Below are 24,219 nucleotides of genomic sequence, written 5' to 3'. Positions count from 1 at the left end.
AAAGACTTTGTAGTTTTTGAGAAAATCGATTTTTAAAAAAAATTTTTTTTTCAATTGTAATTTAGTAAGTTCAAAAACTATTTTCCTTTTGCATTTTTAAAATCGATTTTCTCTAAAAACGACAAGGTCTTTTTGAGAAATTATTCTTTTGACTTGTTCCCACTTTCCTCTTTTAACATGTGTAGCAATTTTGGTGAGAATGGCATGTATGGGGACTTTGCTATTAACCGCTAAAATCGGCACAAAATTACATGAAAATTATGCAAAATTGAGAAATCATGTTTCCTGATTACATTTATAAACTAAATTAATGAAAAAATTTTTCCTGAATATTCTCAATTATGATTTCGCAATTTTAAATTATGATGTGAAATTACGATTATACTGTACCAAGTAGATTACTAACAGTAGTTTAATATATCAATATTCAATATACATTATATACCCATACAGGCATATGGTTGGAACTTAGCGACTGAGTCTTTATCAGAGTTTACTATAACATGATTCTACTGTCTATTGTTTGCATCGCATCACTTCAATCGCTGAACATGTAAATCATTCCTTCGTGTTTGTTCGTGACAATCCAGGCATACATTCATAAACACTGATCTATAAAATGCCTACAGCATATTAAATGTACGGGACCGTATAGAACAAATGCGTCACAACCCTAGAGAAAAATACACAGGGACAAACAGGAGCTCAATCTGGTGTCAATAAGATGAACAATATATTGTAGGTACTCCCAAAGTTTGGTTGCATGTACAAGAAACCACTGTATGAGCATGTGGGGAAGGACTGTCCATACTCAGCCATAAATTCAGGTGATGGTCGCTCTCCAAGACAGATGTTTTATGTAAGTCAACCTTCCAGCCTGGGTGATCCGTACAGCAACAGTGCTAATAGAGGAGCCCAGAAATTCAGGAGAGCAGTAGACAGCATAATCATTCATGCTGTCTACTGCTCTCCTGTGAGGCATATTCTATTCACCCGCAGAAGCAGTCTGGTACCGCAAAACGCGCTGTCTGTCTTTTTTGTGCTGATATCTATTAAAAGTGTTAAATGACTACAAGCAGTCTTTTATGAGTTAACCTCCTTGGCGGTAATCCCGAGCTGAGCTCGGGGTATGCCGCCGGAGGTCGCCGCTCAGGCCCTGCTGGGCCGATTTTCGTTCTGAAAAAAGCAGCACACGCAGCCGGCACTTTGCCAGCCGCGTGTGCTGCCCGATCGCCGCCGCTCCGCGGCGATCCGCCGCGTGCAGCGGCGAAAGAGGGTCCCCCCAGCCGCCCGAGCCCAGCGCAGCCGGAACAAACAGTTCCGGCCGGCGCTAGGGGCTGGATCGGGCGGCTCTGACGTCCATGACGTCACTCCGCTCGTCGCCATGGCGACAAGGAAAGCGAAACAAGATAGGCCGCTCATTGCGGCCTATCTTGTTACTTTCGATTGCCGGAGGCGATCGAAAGTACGCTTCCGGAGCGCCCTCTAGTGGGCTTTCATGCAGCCAACTTTCAGTTGGCTGCATGAAATATTTTTTTTTTAATTTAAAAAAAAACACATTGCAGCCTCCCTGGCAAAATAAATAAACTGCCAGGGAGGTTAAGACCAATGCTTACCTATTTTAAATGGTGTTAAATATTTTATGCATTTTTGGGCACCTCTAGTATCACTGTTGTTTTTAGTGACACGTTCTCTCATCGAGAGGGCAAAGACAATGGTGCAGCACATTGTGGAGCGGCTCCAAGCAGGAGGGATAAAGTGGAGAACAATGGAACAGCATGCACTTAACTTAGATGATTAGCACTCCTGGGCCCATATGCAATTCATTTTTTCACCTGACTTTTCTCCTAGGAGATAATTTTTCATCTTCAAATGAAAATAACTTTCCTGCACTTTTCAACTAAAAAAGTACCAAAATGTAAACGAAAAAGGACTATCAAAAATATTTTGAGCATTTTCTTGCTTTCTGATGGCTTAAAATACATTTTATTGACAAATGTAAAAATATCACTTAGGAGAAAAGTCAGGAGAAAAAGTGAATTACATATGGGCCCGGATTTCTAGAATTGGGCTGCTGTACATGCACTAGATTCACATGGTTCCCAACCAAGGCTCTCGGTCAGGTTCTTCTCTGCCAAGAACAAGGCTTATTAACTCTGGGTGTCATCTACATAGAGATAGAATTATAGGTCAAATTCGGATATGAGTTTGCCAAGGGTGTAAAAGGTGTAAAAAGACACGAGCTTTGGTCCAAGGACTGACGCTTGAGGAACACCAACAGGGAGGGTTTTTGGAGATGAAGATTTACCACTGAAAGAGACATGGAATAAGTGGTTAACTTGATGAGAAGCAAACCCAGAGAAAACAGTGCCACTTATCAATGCTGAGGGAGTGCAAAATATGTAGTAGAATAAAGTGACAAAGAGTGCCCAAAACAGAAGTAACATCCAGGAGAAAGAGAAGGAAAAGTCTCCTTGTGGCTCAGCTCTGAGATCATCGGCCACCTTATTTAGAACCATCTCAGTTGCAGAAAAGTTGGGCCAAAAGCCAGCTTGAAGAGAGTCTTGCTAAACAAGGCGCTGAAGTAATTTGGTTGCATATAGAAAAGAAACGTGGGACAATAACTGGAGAAAAAGGAAAGGAAGGATTTCATCAGGACTGGAAAGACGTGTTCTGAACGTGGATGCCAATGATATACTACAATGTATACAGCTGGAAAAAATGCAATGGCAATCTCTATTTCCATGTATATTTTTCTGCAAATATTGGCTTAAGACACCCGAAGCAAAAAAATTGGACCTGCAATAATTATAGTTTTAACATTTACGTTACAGTTTTTGAAATTTTTAGTGTTTAAAAATTATTATTTTTTGAAAGTTATAGTTTTAAAATGTATCGTTTTCAATATTATGAGGATAAGAAGGGGGATTTTAGGGTTAGAAGTCAGGAAGGGAGTTTAAGTGTTAGGCGCCAGGAAGCTCTCCTTCCTTTTAGGTTTAGGATTCAAGATGAGTTTTTTTTAGGGTTAGGCATCAGGAACAGGGGGATTTAGGATTACGCTGCAGGAAGGGGGGTTTAGGGTTAGGCGTCAGGAAGGGTGGTTTTTAGGGTTAGGTGTCAGGAAGGGGGGATTTAGGATTACACTGCAGGAAGGGGGGTTTTAGGGTTAGGCATCAGACAGAAAGGGGGTTTTAGGGTTAGGCGGCAGGAAGGGAGGTATTAGGGTTAGGCATCCGCAAGAGAGGGTTCTGTGTGAGAGTAGGTTTAGGTTAAGTTGTAGTAAAAATCATGAATATATACCAATATTTTATTATAATAATTTACACTTTTTACACTTTAAAAACAAATAATATCGGTAGATATTAACGATAATTTTATTAACGAAAACGGGAGCCCATTTTTCCTCACACCCCTATTTCATGCATGCCAATCTTTATAAGCCCAGTTCGGGTTTGCAGGAACACTTATGTTTTCCAGCCAAGAGAAACAGAAGGAAATCGGACCTAAATGGGTTGAGTGCATTAAGACCATATGGAATATGTAAAAAATTACATTTATACACAGTCCATTGTTTCCATTTGCATGTTAGCCACCATTCCTGTTTCCAATTAAACATGCATTGTCAGGACAGATGAATTATTCGCTATGCCCAGCCATTAAATATTCTCACTCCCGCTAAGCATAAGACACACTCTAACTTCACGCCTAGACAGAAAACAGGCACGAAACGCTCAGGCCGAAGTAATCGATTATCTTGTCAGGACTAAGCCGGCCTTTATCTTTTTAAACCTGCTACAAATCGAGAACTATTATTCCTAAACGTACGTCTGACATAACATCCACGGAATCTCTAGCGGGCATCGTTTCACATTACCGGTCCTCAGTCCCCGGGGCAGCAAGACACGTTTTATTTTGGGAATATATTGTATCGAGCTACAGGCATCTTCCTCCTCTATGCTGGATTAGAATGACCATTTACCCAAATGGAGGGAAAATATGGCGGCTGTGAAGTCACAGGTCAGGGGGCCGCCAGACACCTGTTTTATGAGCACTCTGTGAGACACTAGAGGCAGTTGACACCTCTGGGATTTATCCATGTAATGGAATCAGTAGATTATGGTTTCATTTTCCTGGGCTTTTGTCTCCCCTTTAATGAATTAAATGATTCTCGCTGTCACCCGTGATGTAATATAAAACGGTGCCGTCTTGTACGAAGGCGAAAGCTGGAAGGAGAGAACTGTAAAAAAGCAATTGATTTTCTCCTCTTTATATTCAAGTCTTAATCCATTTTGTGGGTGTCCATAAAGTCTGTTTACCGAAACATTAGAAGGCTCAGGGTCTTTCGTACATGTCTACGCAACTGATTTGATATCCAGTATAGAAGCCGCATTATTTTCATGTATATCGACCCCTGTTTAGATGCACTCTGGTCCGTATGCAATTAACTTTTTTTCCTAAGTTTTCTCCTAGGCAATATTTTCATAACTTGTCAATTAAATGCCCTTTAAACCACCAGCAAACAAGAAATACTCTAAATAATTGCATGTGTGAAGGCATTTAGTGTCATGTTACGATGCCTAGGCACTAGTTTTGAAAGCACCAGCTGGAAGCCCAATGATAAAGGAAATAGTTGGGCAATGGGCATTGGGATATTTGGCATCAGTTAAAGCTTTCTTCTAGTGCCTCATTTTTTTGGGTTCTCTTAATGGTTGTAACTCCTGAAGCTATGGCGGCTGCGGATATGCAGGCTATACCCGCAGCCGCCTTTGTTCCCTGTTCACAGGCCTTATCCGTCCCGGCGGCGTCCAGCACACCGGGAACGGCATTGTCTCTTGCTCATAGGGTCTCTGTATCGCGCAGGCGCGCGCGGAGACAGGACCTTTATGCTGGAGGAAGGCACGTCAGCTGACCTGCGGGTCGGCTGACGCCAGGAGTGACTCGCGCCGCTTGGATTGGCTGATTGCTAAGGGGCGTGGCGCTAGGCTCTCCTTGGCTTCTTAAGCCTTCACAGATCATTGGCAACTCATCTGCTGTTGCGAATACACTCGTGTTAGCGCTCAGACCTAGTGAGGTTCCTGTTGATGATAGATGTATATGCAGTGTTTGCAATATACATCTATCTATAGTTAGTTATTATTACATTGTATTCTGATAACCTGTGTATGATTCTGGCTACTCTCTGACCTTGCTATTTCTATACGATTCTGTATCTCTGCCTTTCTGACTTAGTTGCTGAACCTCTGCCTGATATTAACTACTCTCTTGCCTGCCGATTTGGTACTATCTCTGCCTGCTTGTTATCGAACCTAGCCTGTCTGACTACTCTACTCACCAGTGGGCCCTAGCCACTGGCAAGGTGCTCTTAGCTATTAGAACCTACCAGCCCCTCTGGTGAGGTTCCGGCCTATTTATATAGCTCTAGTGACTGATAGTATCTTGCCAGCCCCTCTGGCAAGGTCTAGTTAAACTATTCAGTCATTTGTGCTGTTAGTACCTCACCAGCTCCTCTGGTAAGGTTTAGCCAAACTTCTTTATTCTCTCAGCTCCTCTGGAGAAGTCTATACTGTTGCACCAAACACCACACCTTACTCACTGCTAGCTATACTGGTATTATTGGTGATACTGCAGATCACCACATAATCAGGTATAGCGTCTGTATTATTGGTGATTCTGCAGATCACAAATCAGACGTCTGAGTTGCTGCATCCTATCGTTACAATGGTCTAATTTTTAGCCAACAGTCATTTTTTTTTAAAAGATCATTTAGATCAAAAGAAAAAATAACTTCTAATCATTCCACAGCATTAAAAAAGAGATCTAAACTTTTCCTGATATTGAAACCAGTGACGAGTGTCTTCATGAAAAATTCCACCATGCTGATTGCCCGATTGCCCAGCTCTTTAACCATTTCACTTTATGCAACAGAGCCAATTTCACCTCCCATTCATTCGCTAATAACTTTATCACTAATCATCACAATGAATTGATCTATATCTTGTTTTTTACACCTTCAATTAGGCTTTTTTTGGGTGGTACATTTTGCTAAGAATTATTTTTTTCTAAATGCATTTTAACAGGAATATTAAGAAAAAAATGGAAAAAAAAATAATTATTTCTCAGTTTTCAGCCATTATAGCTTTAAAATAATACATGCTACCATAATTAAAACCTATGTATTTTATTTGCTAATGTATCTCGGTTATTACACCATTTAAATGATGTCCCTATCGCAATGTATGGCGCCAATATTTTATTTGGAAATAGGGATGCATTTTTTTATTTTTGAGTCCATCACTATTTACAAGCTTATAATTAAAAAAATCTTCGTAATATACTCACTTCACAAGCATATTTAAATAGTTCAGACCCTTAAGTAACTATTTATTTATTGTTTTTCAATTGTATTTTTTTTCCCATTAAAAATTTTATTTGGGTAATTTTTGGTGTGGGAAATAAACAGTTAATTTTAAATGTAATAATGTGTGTGTAATAAGCTTACCTCCGGGATCCAGCAATGCGGCCGTCTCCACCAGCAGACTTCTGCGTCCTGGCTCTTCTGGCTCGCCGCAACTCACGTGTGCGCACAGCTCCATATCAACAGGGGCGGGCGCACACGTCCTGGTTGTTGTGAGGGACGGACGTGGCTGGGGAAGCGTCCGTCCAATGTTGCTAGGAGACAGGCACATGTGACCACGCGCCCATCCTACTGCCTCAGACGCCGGCGTTCTAAAGCTGGCCACTAATGATCCAATCTTTTTCATCCAATCTTACCATTTCTATATAATATAAGGTAACTGCCAGAAGTATACATTCAGTATATTCACTCACTTTACCCTTATACTACATAGATTTGGTAAGATTGGATGAAAAAGATTGGATCATTAGTGGCCACCATTAGTGTCAGTTGACATGTCTAGTAGCTGACACTCAGGTAGGGCTTGTGATTGGTTGTTGGATGAGTGGCCACCCACTGATTGGATGGATGCCTGTATTTAAGGGGGCAAGTGCAGTGTATGATTGCCCGTGATAGCATTAGCTACGTCTAGCTGCTGGGTGTGTTTTCCTTCTGGAACCTTGCTTCTCTGGATTTCTTGGATATTGGCCTTTGCCTGTTTTCTGACCATCCCTGTTTGCTGCCTGAACTGACCCCGGATATTCTCGACTATTTTTTTGCCTGATCCCTTGGTACCTCGAACCTCTGATATCTATAGGGAGTGCAGAATTATTAGGCAAGTTGTATTTTTGAGGAATAATTTTATTATTGAACAACAACCATGTTCTCAATGAACCCAAAAAAACTCATTAATATCAAAGCTGAATATTTTTGAAAGTAGTTTTTAGTTTGTTTTTAGTTTTAGCAATTTAGGGGGATATCTGTGTGTGCAGGTTACTATTACTGTGCATAATTATTAGGCAACTTAACAAAAAACAAATATATACCCATTTCAATTATTTATTTTTACCAGTGAAACCAATATAACATCTCAACATTCACAAATATACATTTCTGACATTCAAAAACAAAGCAGTGACCAATATAGCCACCTTTCTTTGCAAGGACACTCAAAAGCCTGCCATCCATGGATTCTGTCAGTGTTTTGATCTGTTCATCATCAACATTGCATGCAGCAGCAACCACAGCCTCCCAGACACTGTTCAGAGAGGTGTACTGTTTTCTCTCCTTGTAAATCTCACATTTTATGATAGACCACAGGTTCTCAATGGGGTTCAGATCAGGTGAACAAGGAGGCCATGTCATTAGTTTTTCTTCTTTTATACCCTTTCTTGCCAGCCACGCTGTGGAGTACTTGGACACGTGTGATGGAGCATTGTCCTGCATGAAAATCATGTTTTTCTTGAAGGATGCAGACTTCTTCCTGTACCACTGCTTGAAGAAGGTGTCTTCCAGGAACTGGCAGTAGAACTGGGAGTTGAGCTTGACTCCATCCTCAACCCGAAAAGGCCCGACAAGCTCATCTTTGATGATACCAGCCCAAACCAGTACTCCACCTCCACCTTGCTGGCATCTGAGTCAGACTGGAGCTCTCTGCCCTTCACCAATCCAGCCACGGGCCCATCCATCTGGCCCATCAAGACTCACTCTTATTTCATCAGTCCATAAAACCTTAGAAAAATCTTGAGATATTTCTTGGCCCAGTCTTCGTTTCAGCTTGTGTGTCTTGTTCAGTGGTGGTCGTCTTTCAGCCTTTCTTACCTTGGCCATGTCTCTGAGTATTGCACACCTTGTGCTTTTGGGCATTCCAGTGATGTTACAGCTCTGAAATATGGGCAAACTGGTGGCAAGTGGCATCTTGGCAGCTGCACGCTTGACTTTTCTCAGTTCATGGGCAGTTATTTTGCGCCTTGGTTTTTCCACACGCTTCTTGCGACCCTGTTGACTATTTTAAATGAAACGCTTGATTGTTCGATGATCACGCTTCAGAAGCTTTGCAATTTTAAGAGCGCTGCATCCCTCTGTAAGATATCTCACTATTTTTGACTTTTCTGAGCCTGTCAAGTCCTTCTTTTGACCCATTTTGCCAAAGGAAAGGAAGTTGCCTAATAATTATGCACACCTGATATAGGGTGTTGATGCCATTAGACCACACCCCTTCTCTTTACAGAGATGCACATCACCTAATATGCTTAATTGGTAGTAGGCTTTCAAACCTATACAGCTTGGAGTAAGACAACATGCATAAAGAGGATGATGTGGTCAAAATACTAATTTGTCTAATAATTCTGCACTCCCTGTATGTATGACCTTGGATTGTTTTGACCTTGTCTATTGCTTACTCCACGTTACCTCGCATATCTGATCACCTGTGTATGACCCTGGACTGTTACTGGACTTTGCATTAGATACTCCTGTTTGGTGTATTGACCTATTCTTACCCACCCTGGATTCAGCTCCAATACCTTGCGCCCTAAAGCCTGGGTGTAACCGAAATCGGGTAGGTGTTGTCTCTCACCTCCTGTTCAAGTGGGGACACGCTACACATGGCAAAGACGGCGGAGGTAGATTGGGGCATTGGAGCTGATTCGTGGGCTGATAGGTTGCCAGACCTTACAGTGTGTTTATTATATTGAAAAATGTATGTAGATTTAATTTTACTATTTGGCCACAAGATGGCCACATTGAGATATTTTTTTTCGGTTCTTCTCGCTTCCAGGAAGTGATGAGGACAGGAAACGTTTTTTTTTTTCTTCAGAAAGACTGCGATCTCTGATAAGAGACCGTCGTTTTTTCTGCTGGGGACTTAGACCTTGTTCCCGTTCATTGATCTCCAAGCTACCGGGGGGAGGTGCGCATCAGCAGGAGAGCAGCTGCCTGGACGTGAGTATCACGTCCAGGTGGCATAAATGGTTAAAGCATACATCCGGGAATATTTAAAAAATCAGATTTACTTACCTGGGACTACCTCCAGCCCCTGGAAGCCTATGTGTCCCTTGCCGCAGCTCTGCTCCAAGCCAGTCTCCCGGGGTCTCCTGGTAGCAGCTGGCGGGCTAGCGAGGTTGGCGGCTATTTCACATGCTTGAGCATTCGGCGGCTGCACCTCTCACGCTCATGCTCCCGTGGCCAGGAGCGTTCTGTGGAGGCGCAGTACTTCAGTGAGTGGCCGTATAGGGCCATCCTGGCCTGATCAACGGCCGATACGAAGAGGACCCCGAGACACCAGCTGGGAGCGGAGCTGTGTCGAGGAACACATAATCTGCCAGAGGCTGGAGGAAGCCCCAGATAAGTAAATCTGTTTTTTTAAATATTCCTGGATGTATCCTTTAAGGAAATGATCAATAATGCAATTATTCACAGGATCGTCTGGTCCCACCAGCTCATCTGTTTTAATACAATTAGATTTGAGCAATCTGATTGAAAATATTATGGTTTACTAAAAATCCTACCATTAATGGGCACTTTTAGCTTCACCTCCTACCTATATGCCTAACCCTTTGTCATCCCTAAGCCTGCCCACTACCTCCCTGATGGTACTGACCTTCATATGGTGAGCCTGAAGCCTCGACTTGGTTACCATTAGGCAGAAAATAATCCACTAGGGCCATCAACTAGGGGTCCATCATCCCTTGCGTAACCCTCTGCTCTAGACGAGTGGTTTCTTACTGGCTCCATAACCTGGATGAAGCCCCCCCATGCCAGGGTCAGCAGGCAAATTCTAAACTTACTCCTTACTACTCCTAGAGGCCTCCTTTAATGTCCCATGAAATGAGGAATGGCGTTCATCTAATCCCTGTATGGCTATTTATAGGAATATAGGAGAAGGAACAATAGCTTTGGAGATTTCGGAAGTGTGATTCATATCATTCCGGCTCCTCACCCGTAACAATCTGTCTCTTAATGAGAACTGCATATTTGATGAGGAGTCTTTTGTCTTATTTGCAGTGGAGAATGACAGAATAATTTGCCCCGTGCCACAAGATAATCTTGTAATCCGGATCATGGAATGTAAGTGTGGTTATACACTATGCCTATGAAACCAGGGATGGAACAATACCCCTCAACAAACACAACAATCCAGGGAGCTATGAGGGCCCTCTCCTCGTCCCTTCCTCCTTGCAGAGTAAGCAAACTGGAGTTGTGTAAAAATACTTATCTGCTCCTCTTGCATCATGTCTCCTCTTCCTCCCAGCAGCCTCTAACTACAAGCTACCCTCTTCTGGCTTCTGATCATGAAATGCATCCGGGCATTCAGCAGAGTGAGTGGCATCTGGGAGGAGGAGACCCAAGGCAGGTAAGTATTTTTACACAACGCTGCTGTGCTTACTCTGCAAGGGGGGAGGAGGAGTGGGGGCTATTGTTACATGCCTGGCCACAGCCTGATCCATTAACTATCTGATTATTTCTCGTAGCAATTGTTTTACCACTCAAATCCAATCTAATCTCAGCAACAATCTGTGGTGGGATTCCACTACTGCTAGCGATGTATGGTTCTTATCAATGCCAGACACGGCTTTGTGATCGCAATGGCCCATACCCACTACGCAATTTTCCCATTGATTTTTCCGACAGCTTTGAATGCCGTCATGTAACGTTGCCCATTGTCTGCCATTGTGTAACATCACGAGCAGGAAGAGGAATCACTGCATGCTTCTCGTCCAGGGAACGTCACTGGACCCATCAGGTGGTGAGTACTCATCTTTGAAGCTTATTCTGTACATACTAGCAGTAGAAGAGATCAAAACAATTTCATCTACTTTTGCTATCAGTATATAGTATCTATATGAAGGTTTAGGACTTGCCAACATCTTTGGCCCTGTAGGTGTTGGTCCATGACAAATACAATGTTCCTTCCATTCCAGCCAGGTCAAGATCTGCAAGGAGTTTGTATGTTCTCCCCATCTCAGTGTGGGTTTCCTCCAGGCACTCTGGTTTCCTCCCTCTATCTCCAAAACTTACAGATAAGTTAATTGGCTTTCCCCTAAATTGGCCCTAGACGACAGTACATATACTACACAATACATACATAGACATAGGACTATGGTAGGTATTAGATTGTGAGCTCCTCTGAGGGACAGTTAGTGACAAGACTATATATACTCTGTACAGCACTGCGTAAGTTGTCCGCGCTATATAAATACTAAATAATATTAATAATAATAGGCCTGTGCCAACTACAATGTTGGAACCAATAAAGTTGCACCATTGCCTATAGCACTCCCACAGTACTATTAATGGGCTTGAGGACTATGGATGGGGAATAAGATGGAGAACTGCCATGACCAGATGAGATACACAAGTGACATGAATGTCGTATGTATTTATGTTTAGTGTTCACTCTTATATGTCTTTGCTTCTGGTTACTGGAGTTCAGTACCTGGGTATTATCTGAATTCAATTCCAGATGTCCTGGATGCTATTTGGGTTCAGTGAAGAATGTTGATGCATTCCTGAATACTGCTACAGCCAGTTTGAGCGGGTAGTCGTGGGATAATAGTGCATGAGATACGCGGGCGTACTAAGTAAGCCATTGTTTTCCCATTCAGTGAGCACGAGGTGTCCACACTCGGCTGTGTTGTATTGCGCAAAAGCGGATATCATAGATTTATACTGTGATTACGCGCCTACAACAGCGACCGTATATGCGCTTGTCTGTGTTATGGTTTAGGGAGTATAATTGGGTTGGGAAAACTCCTGGGCTTCGGGACTTTGCTGAGACCAAAAGACGTGATTGATTGTGTCGCCAGGTGTTTCCCCTACGGAGGATTGACGGAGTCCCCTCTTCCTCCGGTGATATTGCTACAACACTTGGTAAGGAAATGTTGATGCATGCTTACTAATAATTACTAACCCTTAAACTATGATTCTGCAAGCCTAGATAATTATTATAACAGGATTGTAGCTCAATAAATATTATTATTGAATCTTTCCTCATGTTTTGCTGCAATTCATTTTACCCACTACGGTAGTAAGCGAAGTTAGAGGGTTTAAAAACCCTTCCCGCTCTCCCCTTTGCATCCCCACACAACTTCCCAATCCAAAATGGCACACGCCAGGGATGCCCCTTGTCTCCTCTATTATTTGCAATTAGTATTGAACCCCTGGCCTGTGCCATCCGGCAAAATCCAAACATATCAGGGGTAAAACAAGGCTCTCAAGAATATAAAATCTCGCTTTACGCGGATGATATACTATTAACACTAACCCAACCACTCATCTCGCTACCTGCCTTACAATCAATCTTACAGGAATTTGAGGCTATCTCAGGTTTTAAACTAAATCAAGAAAAAACAGAAGCACTTCCCATCAAAATACCCCCTATTATGCTAGATAATCTAAAACAATCATTTCAATTCACATGGAAGACACAGGCCATCAAATACCTTGGTATTTTTCTCACACCTAACTACTCCACCTTATACAAAGCAAATTTCCCCTCTCTAATACAAACTATTCTACAAGATCTTCATAAATGGACGGCTTACAAACTATCTTGGATAGGTAGGATATATTCACTAAAAATGAACATATTACCACGGATTTTGTATCTCTTTGAAACCCTCCCTGTCCAAGTACCTTCATCACAATTCAAAATATTACAACGAGCTTTTTTACAATTTATATGGTATAACTCCCGGCCCAGGGTTCGATCATCTGTTCTTATGGCATCTAGAGAACAGGGCGGTCTAGGAGTACCCTCTCTAAAACTCTACTACCAGGCAGCCCACCTACGGCAACTTCCAGAATGGTCTGATTTCAAAGTTCGTACTAAATGGGGTTATATAGAAGCAAAGAGTATTTACCCAATATCCCTTCCTACTCTGATATGGTCTCAAAATCCCCCTAAGATCCCCCTAACACAAATGCTACCCACCATTAAATTCACCCTACAAATTTGGAAAGCCACAGCCCAAAAAGCTAATCTTAGATCTCCAATATCTCCTCTATACCCTATCTTGGGTAACCCCGCTTTTTCTCCAGGGACATCTGAGGATTTTATGGGGAGATGGTACACCCTACGATACTATAACCTTAGCAAATGGACAGATAACTCCACAGGTAAACTCATAACAAAGAATAAATTAGAGGAAAAAATTACCTTCACCACACAAATCCACATGGAGTATAATCAAATCAACCATTTTTTAAGAACATATATTAAAGGGGCGAACCCTATACCCACATTCTCCCCATTCGAACGTATATGTGAAACTAGAGGTCACCAAAAGGGTCTAATATCCTCAATATATACACTGTTGTTAGATAAATCAGGCACTTTCAGGCCGAATCACACCTATATGTCTAAATGGGAACAAGCTATTGGTCAGTCCATAAGCCTAGAGGATTGGACATCTATATGGGACAACGCCAAGCGTACCTCTATATGTAGTCAGGTGAAAGAAAATATATACAAAATTCTATTTCACTGGTATAGAACCCCTGAAATATTATCAAAAATGTATCCTGATGTCTCCAATAATTGTTGGAGGGGTTGTGGCCATTTGGGTACCCTGGAACACATTTTTTGGTCCTGCCCAATTATACAACCTCTTTGGGTCGCTATACAAACTTTAATATTAAAGGTAACTGATATCTCCATTCCTTTAGATCCTGTCCATATGCTACTGGGCAAACCTATCTATGGCTCCAGACGACATTCTATGAAACTTATTACGCATATATTAACAGCCACGAGACTGGCTATAGCATCCCAATGGCGTGACATTGAGGCCCCAACTCTTTCTAAAATTATTGCTAAACTACAATGGACTAAACTCATGGAATATCTCACAGCCATTCTCAGAGACACAGAACCCCAATATGAAAAAGTATGGAATCTATGGGAACTATACTTCTCCAATTATAATCCACCTTGATATCATAAACCTATATGAACCCTGTAGCATATCGAGAGGTATCAGCTTTTTATGGAATGCTGAAATAATGATATGATCCCCACTATGTAAAAGACTTAAACCTAATACGGGACCTATTCACCAACCATCAACCATACCAATATACATACATAAGGGCTGACCAGACCAAACTAAAAATGTTTAACTTATCTACAAATGTATAACATAGATGGCATACTATGAACCATCCTTATCTGTTTCTTTATTTTTTATTTTTATTTTTCTTTTCTCTCTTAATATAGGCATTATATATGGGCCTATATTGTTCTTAGCTTTACTATCTTTATGCTATTATCTTTGTAAATGTTGGATGATAATAAGCTGTTAAATGTTTTATACACTTTCTGTACACTATATTATCCTTTAATAAAAACAGTGTTACAAAAAAAAAAAACCCTTCCCGCGAGGCAAAGCACCAGACCCCTGTATGCAGATACTATTGCATTGGCAAAATTCACTCAGAAAATTACATAAAGTTGGTTGTGTTTTATTTCAGGATGAGTTCTGTTGTGTGTAGGTACTATTTTTCTGCCTGTGGACCAGTGCATTGCGAGCAGCTTGTCATAACACACGACAAAAAGACTTCTCGAGATGTTCCACCTAAACATACACAAACACAATCTCCGTACAGTCATGCGTTCAAAAACACACAAAGAAAAAAAGAAAACCCAGCTCATTTCCTTTCCCAATACAAGTTGGCGGGCCGCGTAATTAGACATCAAGCATTATTTTCTCAGCCAACCACTTTTTAATCGTCGAAAAAACAAACTCCTCCATTTCAGGTTGGCGAGGCTCTCTCTTTCTGCTCCGACAATCTATCAGAAATGTTAATCCGGCGAGCAGTAAGTGGAAAATAGAGGAAAGAGATTTAAAATTAGCCAGGAAATTTTGCACAACTCTCATTAAAATTGTAATCATGCGTAAAATGGGATAAATGAAAATGTATCTCAAAGTGCACAGAAAAGCCATTTTCCTGTATGGATTTTAATTTAGTCGGTTGCAACCAAAATCCCTCCAGGCTAAATAAAACAGTTTTCCCTCCCAGTTATTGTAGCGACAAGCTCATTTCCCCCCATCCTGTCCCTCTAATATTTAATCTTATCACTAGCATGAGAAGGGATTCGCTACATGCTGAATTTGTTTCCCGCACGAGCCCCCAGTCTTATTTGCATGATAAATGATGGGCGGTGGAAACAAGATAAGCCAGATTCAGAAGACTTCTTTATTTTTTGTGTAAATCCCGTTCCGGTGTCTCTTTGTGTGTGACAAACCCTTTTGGGACGCATCGCTACTTAACTGAGAAACGCAAAAACGTGGCCCCAGCCCCTCTTCATTAAACCGCCCGAATTGGAAATAAAATATATTATCTCACGTTCTACATTGAGGTTGTCCTCGAAATCCTTTTACGTATCCATTTCCAAAGAGTAATTCAATCAGGGGAGTTGGCCGTGAGATGGCTGTGCGCTCGGGAAGTATAGCCAGCATTAGTAATTATTTTATCTTCTGGTTATATTGGGCAGAATTAGCAGCAGAAGTGTTTCCTTTCAGTGCACAGAAACATTGAAACATTATACCGAGAAATCACTGTATTAATACCCTATTTAAGTATTTTTGAAGAACATTCTCTCTTCAAGGAAACATCAGGTGTTCAAAAAAAAAAAAAGCAGTTCTACTTACCTGGGGCTTCCTACAGCCCCGTTAGCCTATGTGTCCCTCCCCGCAACTCTGCTCCCAGCCGTTGTCCCAGGGTCCCCTCCTCCAGGAGCGTTATGCGACAACGAGGACAATGGCTGGGATTGGAGCTGTGGCGAGGGACAGTGGTCACCCAACAGAATGTGGGCGTGATCATGGGTGGGGCCAAACATACATGACCTTAGCAGTAGTGTAAAAGGTCTGCCAGGGAAGTTTGAGCTCTGCCATTGTGTTTCCCCCAAAATACATGTAATCTGACAGCATTTCACCAAAAATACAGATAATTAGGCAGAGGTTCCTCCAAAATACAGATAATATGGCAGTGGTTCCCCCAAAATAGTCGTAATCTGACAGCAGCAGTTTCCCCAACATACACATAATTTGGCAGCGTTTCCCCAAAATATGCATAATCTGGCAGCGGATCACCCAAAATACACGTATCACCCAAAATACATGTAATCTGGTAGCAGTGGTTCCCCAAAATACACATAATCTGGAAGCAGCTGTTCCCCCAACATACACAATCTGCCTGCGGTTCCGAACTGCGGTTCCCCAACATACACACAATCTGGCATCTGTTCCCCAAAATACACTCAATCTGGCAGCAGCGGTTCCCCAAAAATAGTTAATCTGGCAGCAGTTCTCCCAAAATAGGTACTCCCAGTATAGGTAACCAGGTCTATAGGTATCCCCAGTGGAAGTAACCAGGTCTATAGGTGTTCCCAGTATAGGTAGCCAGGTCTATAGGTGTCCCCAGTATAAGTAGCCAGGTCTATAGGTGTCCCCAGTTTAGATAGCCAAGTCTATACGTTTCTCCAGTTTAGATAGCCAGGTCTATAGGTGTCTCCAATTTTGATAGCCAGGTCTCTAGGTGTCCCCAGAATAGGTAGCCAGGTCTATGGGTGTTCGCAGTATAAGTAGCCAGGTCTATAGGTGTCCCCAGAATAAGTAGCCAAGTCTATAAGTGTCCCCAGTTTAGATATCCAGGTCTATAGGTTTCTCCAGTTTAGATAGTCAGGTCTATAGGTGTCCCCAGTATAAGTAGCCAGGTCTATAGGTGACCCCAGAATAGGTAGCCAGGTTTATAGGTGTCCCCAGTATAAGTAGCCAAGTCTAGAAGTGTCCCCAGGATAGATAGCCAGGTGTCCCCAGAAGGAGGGGTGGCAGGCTGGCAGCACAGTGAAGGGGGAGCAGCAAGCACAGCGGCAGGGAAAGGAAGGGCATCTCCCCCCCTTCTGTAATCTTGGGGCTCCCCATTCCTCTCTCTTTTCCAAAATTGCGGTGTGACAGCGTGCGGCAGGCACAGTTTAACACTACCTCCTATACCCAGAGCCAGAGGAAGATCTGTGCGCTGGTCTGGTATAGTCAGTGACGTCTATGGTGAGGTCTATGTGTTATGTGTGCCTGCAGTATAAGTAGCCAGGTCTGGTCTTGTCAGTGACGTCTAGTCAGTGAGGTCTATGGGTGTCCCCAATATAAGTAGCAAGGTCTATAGGTGTCCCCAGTATATGTAGCCAGGTCTATAGGTGTCCCCAGTTTAGACAGCCAGGTCTATAGGTGCCTCCAGTTTATATAGCTAGGTCTATAGGTGCCCCCAGTATAAGTAGCCAGTGTTATAAATCACCTTTTTGCTTCGACACCAGCAACTTCTTAGAGTTGCACCTCACAGACTGTGAGATAACTCGACTCTCAACACAGCAAGCATTATTGGAGATAGACCGTTCTCAGGCGTCTTCAAAATACAAGGAGTTTATTCACTACACAGATATACAGATACAGTTCATCATATCTTAGCCAAGCAGATTCTTGCATTGCGTTACAGCTTCCTGATTACCATCCTGCTGAAGGTAATCAGGTCCTCTTATGTCTTCCCTATGTTACATCATCTAGACTACCTATGTACAGCATACATCATATCAGAACAGAAATGGATTATATAAAGGTTTAAGCCAGCATGGACAGGTAGCAAGACAGAAAGTGCTACCCCATACTCCGGCTGTGGGTTTTATATGAACCAGAAAGAGTTAAATGTGACCTCATCTGAGCCATCTATGATTGGTTCAGATCCCTTGTGATGTCAGGACACACACCTACTCGATTAATATTCTATAAGATATTTTGCCCTAGATACCAAGAATTTCGATGTTGAATAAACATGGCTTTGTTTACTGTTCTTGTGGTGTACATGTTGAGGTCAGTGAGACCTGTGGCCTTGTTCACAGAACAGCTTCTTGGTATGTCCTAGTTCTGCTGACAGAACTGTAGATTTTCGCTCTAAGAGAAAATCCCCTTAAAATGCAGGTCTGCACCCTAAGCCTTTTTGACTAAGGCTAGGGCCACACTAGCTCCGGGTGCGGGACGCATCCGCGGTCCGGGCTCCGATTTTCAAAACCCGGAACGCAAACGGATCCGTGCTGCCTTTTTTGCAGCACACGTTTTGGATCCGCTTGCGTGTTTTTTGGTTTTTTTTGCTAGAGGGGGTAGCAGCCAGGACGGGGGGCTGCGGGCAAAGCGGCGGCCAGGGGGGTCACATCCCCCCCCCTTGCTCACCTGGGTGCCTCCCGTCCCCGCTCCCCCTCCAGCTCGCATATAATGTAATAATTTGTACCTAAGGAAGTTCGGCGAGCCGGGCACTTCCGCCCACACCGCTCGCCGTCACTTCCTGCAATGTCGCCCTCTGTATTTCAGTGGGCGGCATCGCAGGAAGTGACGGCGAGCGGTGTGGGCGGAAGTGCCCGGCTCGCCGAACTTCCTTAGGTACAAATTATTACATTATATGCGAGCTGGAGGGGGAGCGGGGACGGGCGGCACCCAGGTGAGCAAGGGGGGGATGTGACCCCCCCTGGCCGCCGCTTTGCCCGCAGCCCCCTGTCCTGGCTGCTACCCCCTCCAGCATGGCGGCCCCCTCCTTCACCATGGGACACTGGAAACTGATCCGTTTCCAGTGTCCCAAAATGTCAGTGAAGAGGGAGGCCCGTTTCTCCATTGATTTTCACTACCCATACGTGTATACGGGTCCGTGAAAAATGCTGCAAGTCCGGACTCAGCGTTCCGGGTTTAAAAACGTATTCCGCGGATCGCACGCGGATACGTTTTTAACTTGAGTGTGTACTGTTCCTATTTTTAACATTGGTATCTGTGGCTACGTTTTTCGTCCGGGACAAAAAACGTAGCTACGGATACGTTTTTAAATCAAGTGTGAACTAGCCCTAACTCAGTCCAAATTAATGAGGCCTACCTAAATTATAACAATCCCCCCTAAAAAGGCTTGATCCGCAGATCCCTGCTTCTGAACCCAACAGTACCTGGTTTCTTTTCTGTATGTTTCACTTTCGATGCTCGTGCTCACACACCTTCTCTGCTCTAGGTGGTTATCCCTGGGAGAGAGGGCAAGACCTCTTGGTCTTCCTGTAACCAGGCTATCTGGGGATGCCCTACTTCTAAGTCCCTCTATACCATATTCTCAGCATTTGCGGCACTTGCGTATCACTCACAAACTTGCATGATCACAGAAAAGTGAAACTTGTTTGTCTGTTAAACAACGGAGCTGTGCCAGGTGTCTTCTAAAAGAACGCCTTTATACAATCAGCTTCATCATAGGTACTGCTACACCTATACCCGTAACTCTGTATATCCCTTAATTTGGAAATATTGGTTCATGAGATTGTTTATGAGGCACCAATCTCTTGACCGTGTTAAATTGTTTGCGTAATTTCCCACACAAATCTCACCTGTAGAATGATGCCCAAAGTTGTCACAACGACCAGTGGGTGTAGGAAGAAATTTTGAACTGCAGAGGCCCAGTCCGAGTGTCCCTGGGACATCGCCAGGAAACCTTTTCCACCAGGTTAGACTGGAACTCACCTGCTTATTTTTGTGTTCTACCTCGTTAAGATCCCCTGGATCATGGTGAAATCTTACCTCTAACTTAGTGTTCTGTTTGTTTAACCGTTGTAACAAAGTGTGGTCGTCTTGGGTTAAAACCTGTTCCCATTTGTCCCATGTCGTGTTATCTTTCAGTAGGGGAACTTCCCGTGAAACTTTGAACTTTAGAGTTCTCTTAACAATTTGAGGAATAACGTCATCAAACTTGGATGACTTGATCCATATGGGATCTCCGCTCATACAATAAGCTCCCCTTGAAAAATCTACCTGATCGGAACAATTATGAAAATGTACCTTGAATGTGTCATTAGACATTATGTTTAAAAAACAAACCTTTCCTTCAGCCACCGAAACTATTGGTTTGGCTTCAGGGCGGATCTTTTGAATGGTAGCCTCGCATTCTGTGTTATTGAGCCAGCAGGCTTCTTCACTGAATTTGACTTGCCCCGGCAAACACAGGTACCTCTGTGAGAATTGCCCGCATGAGGACAACTCTCCTTGTTTCACCTCCCCGTCTAGCACCAAAAAATGTTGACCTCTCAGGTCATGGTGTAAGACATGTGTTGAGGTGGGAACTAAGGAAGTGGCGGTGCCTAAAGAAGTGTTGCACCCTTTCCCTTTGTTCACCCAAACATCTCGAAGCTTCCAGCTTCCATGCAAAAGATCCTTCTCCAGAAAAATCGATAAACCTTCCCTTGTCCAATCTCAGTTGTACAGGATCTTTTAGCATCTCCCTGACAAAATATGTCCCCAACTGTCCTGATTGGACCTCTTCCCCCCTTATGTCCTGAGGCAAAATGCGTACCTGAGGTCGGGAAGACTGTACTCTCTGCAATCTTTCAATTAAGAGTACCTCTTCACTTAACCAACTAGCATGAGGATAAGTGGCTACATATGGACTGTGTAATATTGTCCCCTGTTGTGACCCGTATAGTGAGAATTGGGTTCCCTGTGTTGGCTTTCCCTCCCTCGGGATCGCTCTCCCCACCCTCTTTGTCACCTGGAAATGTGGCTTGATCTCGATTTTTACTTCTTGTTTCAAGAACCACAAACCCTCGGCTTTCCAACCTTTCTGTGTGTCTAGTTGTTTCAGAGACACTCTCTGTTGGTAGTTCCAGAGTGTGATGTTGTCCCCTGTGTGACGCCATCGATATGACATATCGAATGCGTCATGGAGTTACGAACGCTAGTCTTCGCAAACCAACCAAACTGACAGTTTTTTGGTTTAAATACACTTTTTTTTCCCTTCGCCAAAGGGCTGGAGAAATCTTTTCATGGTCAGTTAATTAGCCTCCTGTTGAAAAGATTCTCTGCCAGCACAGGGGACCCCCTGAGGTGTTTATGACCTCATCCATCAGGTGAAGGGTAGATATCAGTTGACAGAAGCTCATAAATTGTAGCTTTCTCCAGCCTGATAGGCACCGACCCAGCAGGAGTCCGACACATAGCTGCCTTGTGGCCTGAGTTGAAAGGAGACAGGAATGATCCTTATCACGCCATCTGGGCACCCAAAGATTCAACAAAACTGTAGAAACTGTATTTAATAAATAGGCACAGTTTGGTAATATTTCTGGTGTTCCCAAGATCGCAGTTCCCTCAAATTCACGGAGTTTATTAGATTCCACATGACACTGGTCCTGAGAGATTTTCAGCCCTCTGGATCTTTCGGGACCAGTGCCAGTAAGGTTAAAGGGGGGGACGGTGCTATTAGCGATCCAGACTCCTCGTGTTTGGTATTAGCAGATTCACACACTTACGCTGATTGTGAATATTCATTCGGGTTCTTGATATTACCTACGGGCATGCTGAGAGCGGGCAAAATATGAATTGGCCCAAAACCTCTCCCTGCCTAAGGGGGCATTGCCTTATTCAAATTGCAAGGCTGGACTTGTATGTGTCATAACTCCTCCCACCTACAGTGAGGAACAAAACTGACATGATCCAAAAGTCCAGGGTGCTTTACCTTCAATCTGATGCCTAGTAACATCCTGGCAGCCCGCAAGGACACGGGCCAAAACCTCCATCTTGGAACTTTCTAACAAAGGCCTGTTGGCCGCATGGCAACCGCCATTTTGGACATTACGCCAAAGACTTGCGATTGCCGCATGGACTACCAATAACGGTATTTGAACTGTGTATATTCAGACATTCTGTTCCTTTTCCTCTTTTCTCTCTGTCAATCAATCTGTTCTAAAATAAGCTGTGTGTATGTAGTTTAGAAATAAACTAACGATTTTTATCGTTCAGTCTTGTGCCTGTTCTGGTCATCTGATTGCTGCTATAACGAATCTGCCCTCTGAAGAGTCAGTCATACTACCCCATTGTTTTATGGTTTGCTTATAAATTGTTGATTTGCTAGTTAGGTTGTAAATAACCGTTTCTTCCTTCTAGGATTAGCTAGTACCAGATTTCCTGTGCGAAATCGATAACTTTCGTTTCTCGATTGTAAACACAATTCAAGATTGCATCATATAGGGACCCAGTAACCTTTCTTTAACGTCACATTGCTCACAGTCTTTAAGCCGTCGGAAGTGACTATTCCCCAAACGGTGACTGGAGCGTGTTGAACGTGATTGGGCTGGCTACCTTATTATGATAGCGTTGGGGTCTCTTTGCCCCAGTTGGAGACTGTCTGCTCCATTCATCCAATCAGACAGTGGTGGCAGTTTACCCGATTTCCAGCGCGAAATCGATATTTTTAGTTTACCGATTGTATATACAATCAGAATTGTACATGTATGGGCACCTCCAACCAATCTTAACCGTTTACTACGCACACAGTGAATTTGCCTCCAGCAGTCTCTAGTGCATGAGACCTGCATGGCAACAGTGGCCTAGTAATACGGGATTGGTGGATGTTTGTCCCATTACATATTGTCGGCAGCTGCGCGACCAATCTTTATTGTCAGTCTGGTCACCGTACTTCCTGCGTATGCTAACGGGAGCAGATTAGACGGGATTGGCATGCTCTGTCGCCTTTTCTTTCTTCTTACCTCTGACGATCCAGCAACCGGTCTCGTTGTCCGTCTGCGCCCGTACTTCCTGCGTACGCTAACGGGAGCAGATCTCGACGGGATCGCGGGGCTGGATTGTCACATTGGTGGCAGTGGTGGGATAGCACACCCCAAAACCAGGCATAGCCAGCTTTTGGGAAATCAGAGCGCAAAGATCTGACAAACTCAGTCTTTGCAACCAGAATAATAAGACAGTGGTCGCTAAGTATCCTGTCTTGCAGAACCGAAGTTCTGGGCACAAAACGGTACACATTGATAGTGAATAGATTGGTCTACATTTCCTAACCTTTTCTTTGCTATACCCTATTCCTTCTTATACTCTTCTCTTCTGAATGTCTGATTCAGTTCAGGATCACCAAAATTGGTCAGTTCCTGACGTGCAAGCCCTCTGCGAATCGCACGGCATTGCTGCTTGCAGCACAAACAAGGCTGAGCTGGTGGCATTACTCCAGAGATGGAATCCTTGTCGCCACCTTGCTTAATGCCTCTATTACCTGCAGTCCTGATAACCCCGGAGTGGTTGGCAAACCTGACTGACCAGGATCTGCGCATGTACCCGGAGTTACAAGAACTTCTGCTCCAGGAGGCAGAAGAACAGCGCCAGGAAGCAGAACGACAGCGGCAGTTCCTGAGAGAGGAGCGCCAGCATGAGGCCAAGATGCGCCGGCTAGAAACAGAGCGCCAAGAGCGACTGCGCCAGTGGGATCTCCAGGACAAAGAGCTACGGCTCCAGCGTGAATTGGAGTTGACCCAGCTAACCCAATCGAATCAGCACTCTTCACTATGTGTTTCGGTGGAGAGATGCGAACCTCTACCCGTGACCCCCACAGCAAAACTTCCTGCCATGGAAGAGGGCACGGAACAAGACTTTCCTGTATGCACCTCTGAGAGGGCGTACCATCAGGTTCCTGTACCTGACAGCCAGAGAACTCTGGTGCTGGACAGTCACAGAACACTGTCCCAGGACTTGGAAGGAGGTAAGCCTACTGCATTCGCTCCTCCTGGTCCGGTGAGCGTTGCGCCACCGAGACCTGCAGCTACTGCTATTGCTGCATCCCAGTCTGACACACCTGCCATTCGCACGTGTAATCTTTGTGGCGCAACTGGCCACATAAAGTTCTTCTGTCCCAAGAGGAAGAGAACGACCGTCCCTAGCCCGAAGATGGCTAGCAACCCTGATCCGTCACCTGCATCACCCTCTGCACTGCCTGTCAGCGTGTCAGAGATGCTCTACGGTTCCGGAAATCTTCACAGTGCT

The 24,219-nt window shown here is 43.7% G+C and overlaps 1 protein-coding gene across 6 annotated transcripts in view; it reads left to right on the top strand.

Annotated features, from left to right (window-relative positions):
* ZFHX3 (zinc finger homeobox 3) overlaps positions 1 to 24,219 on the top strand; it is a 1,434,500-nt gene that overhangs the window by 85,223 nt on the left and 1,325,058 nt on the right. For 4 of the 6 annotated variants that reach the window (XM_068259596.1, XM_068259584.1, XM_068259588.1 and 1 more), the window contains one exon: positions 11,027 to 11,141. The exons of the other annotated variants lie outside the window; for them this stretch is intronic. The gene's annotated coding sequence lies outside the window, so the exon portion shown is untranslated. The remainder of the gene's footprint in view (positions 1 to 11,026; positions 11,142 to 24,219) is intronic. 6 annotated transcript variants of the gene reach the window in all.

Source organism: Hyperolius riggenbachi, chromosome 11 (genome assembly GCF_040937935.1).
Source record: "Hyperolius riggenbachi isolate aHypRig1 chromosome 11, aHypRig1.pri, whole genome shotgun sequence".
NCBI lineage: Eukaryota > Metazoa > Chordata > Amphibia > Anura > Hyperoliidae > Hyperolius > Hyperolius riggenbachi.
Note: the sequence above shows the minus strand (reverse complement) of the source record. Positions and strands in the feature narration are given on the sequence as shown.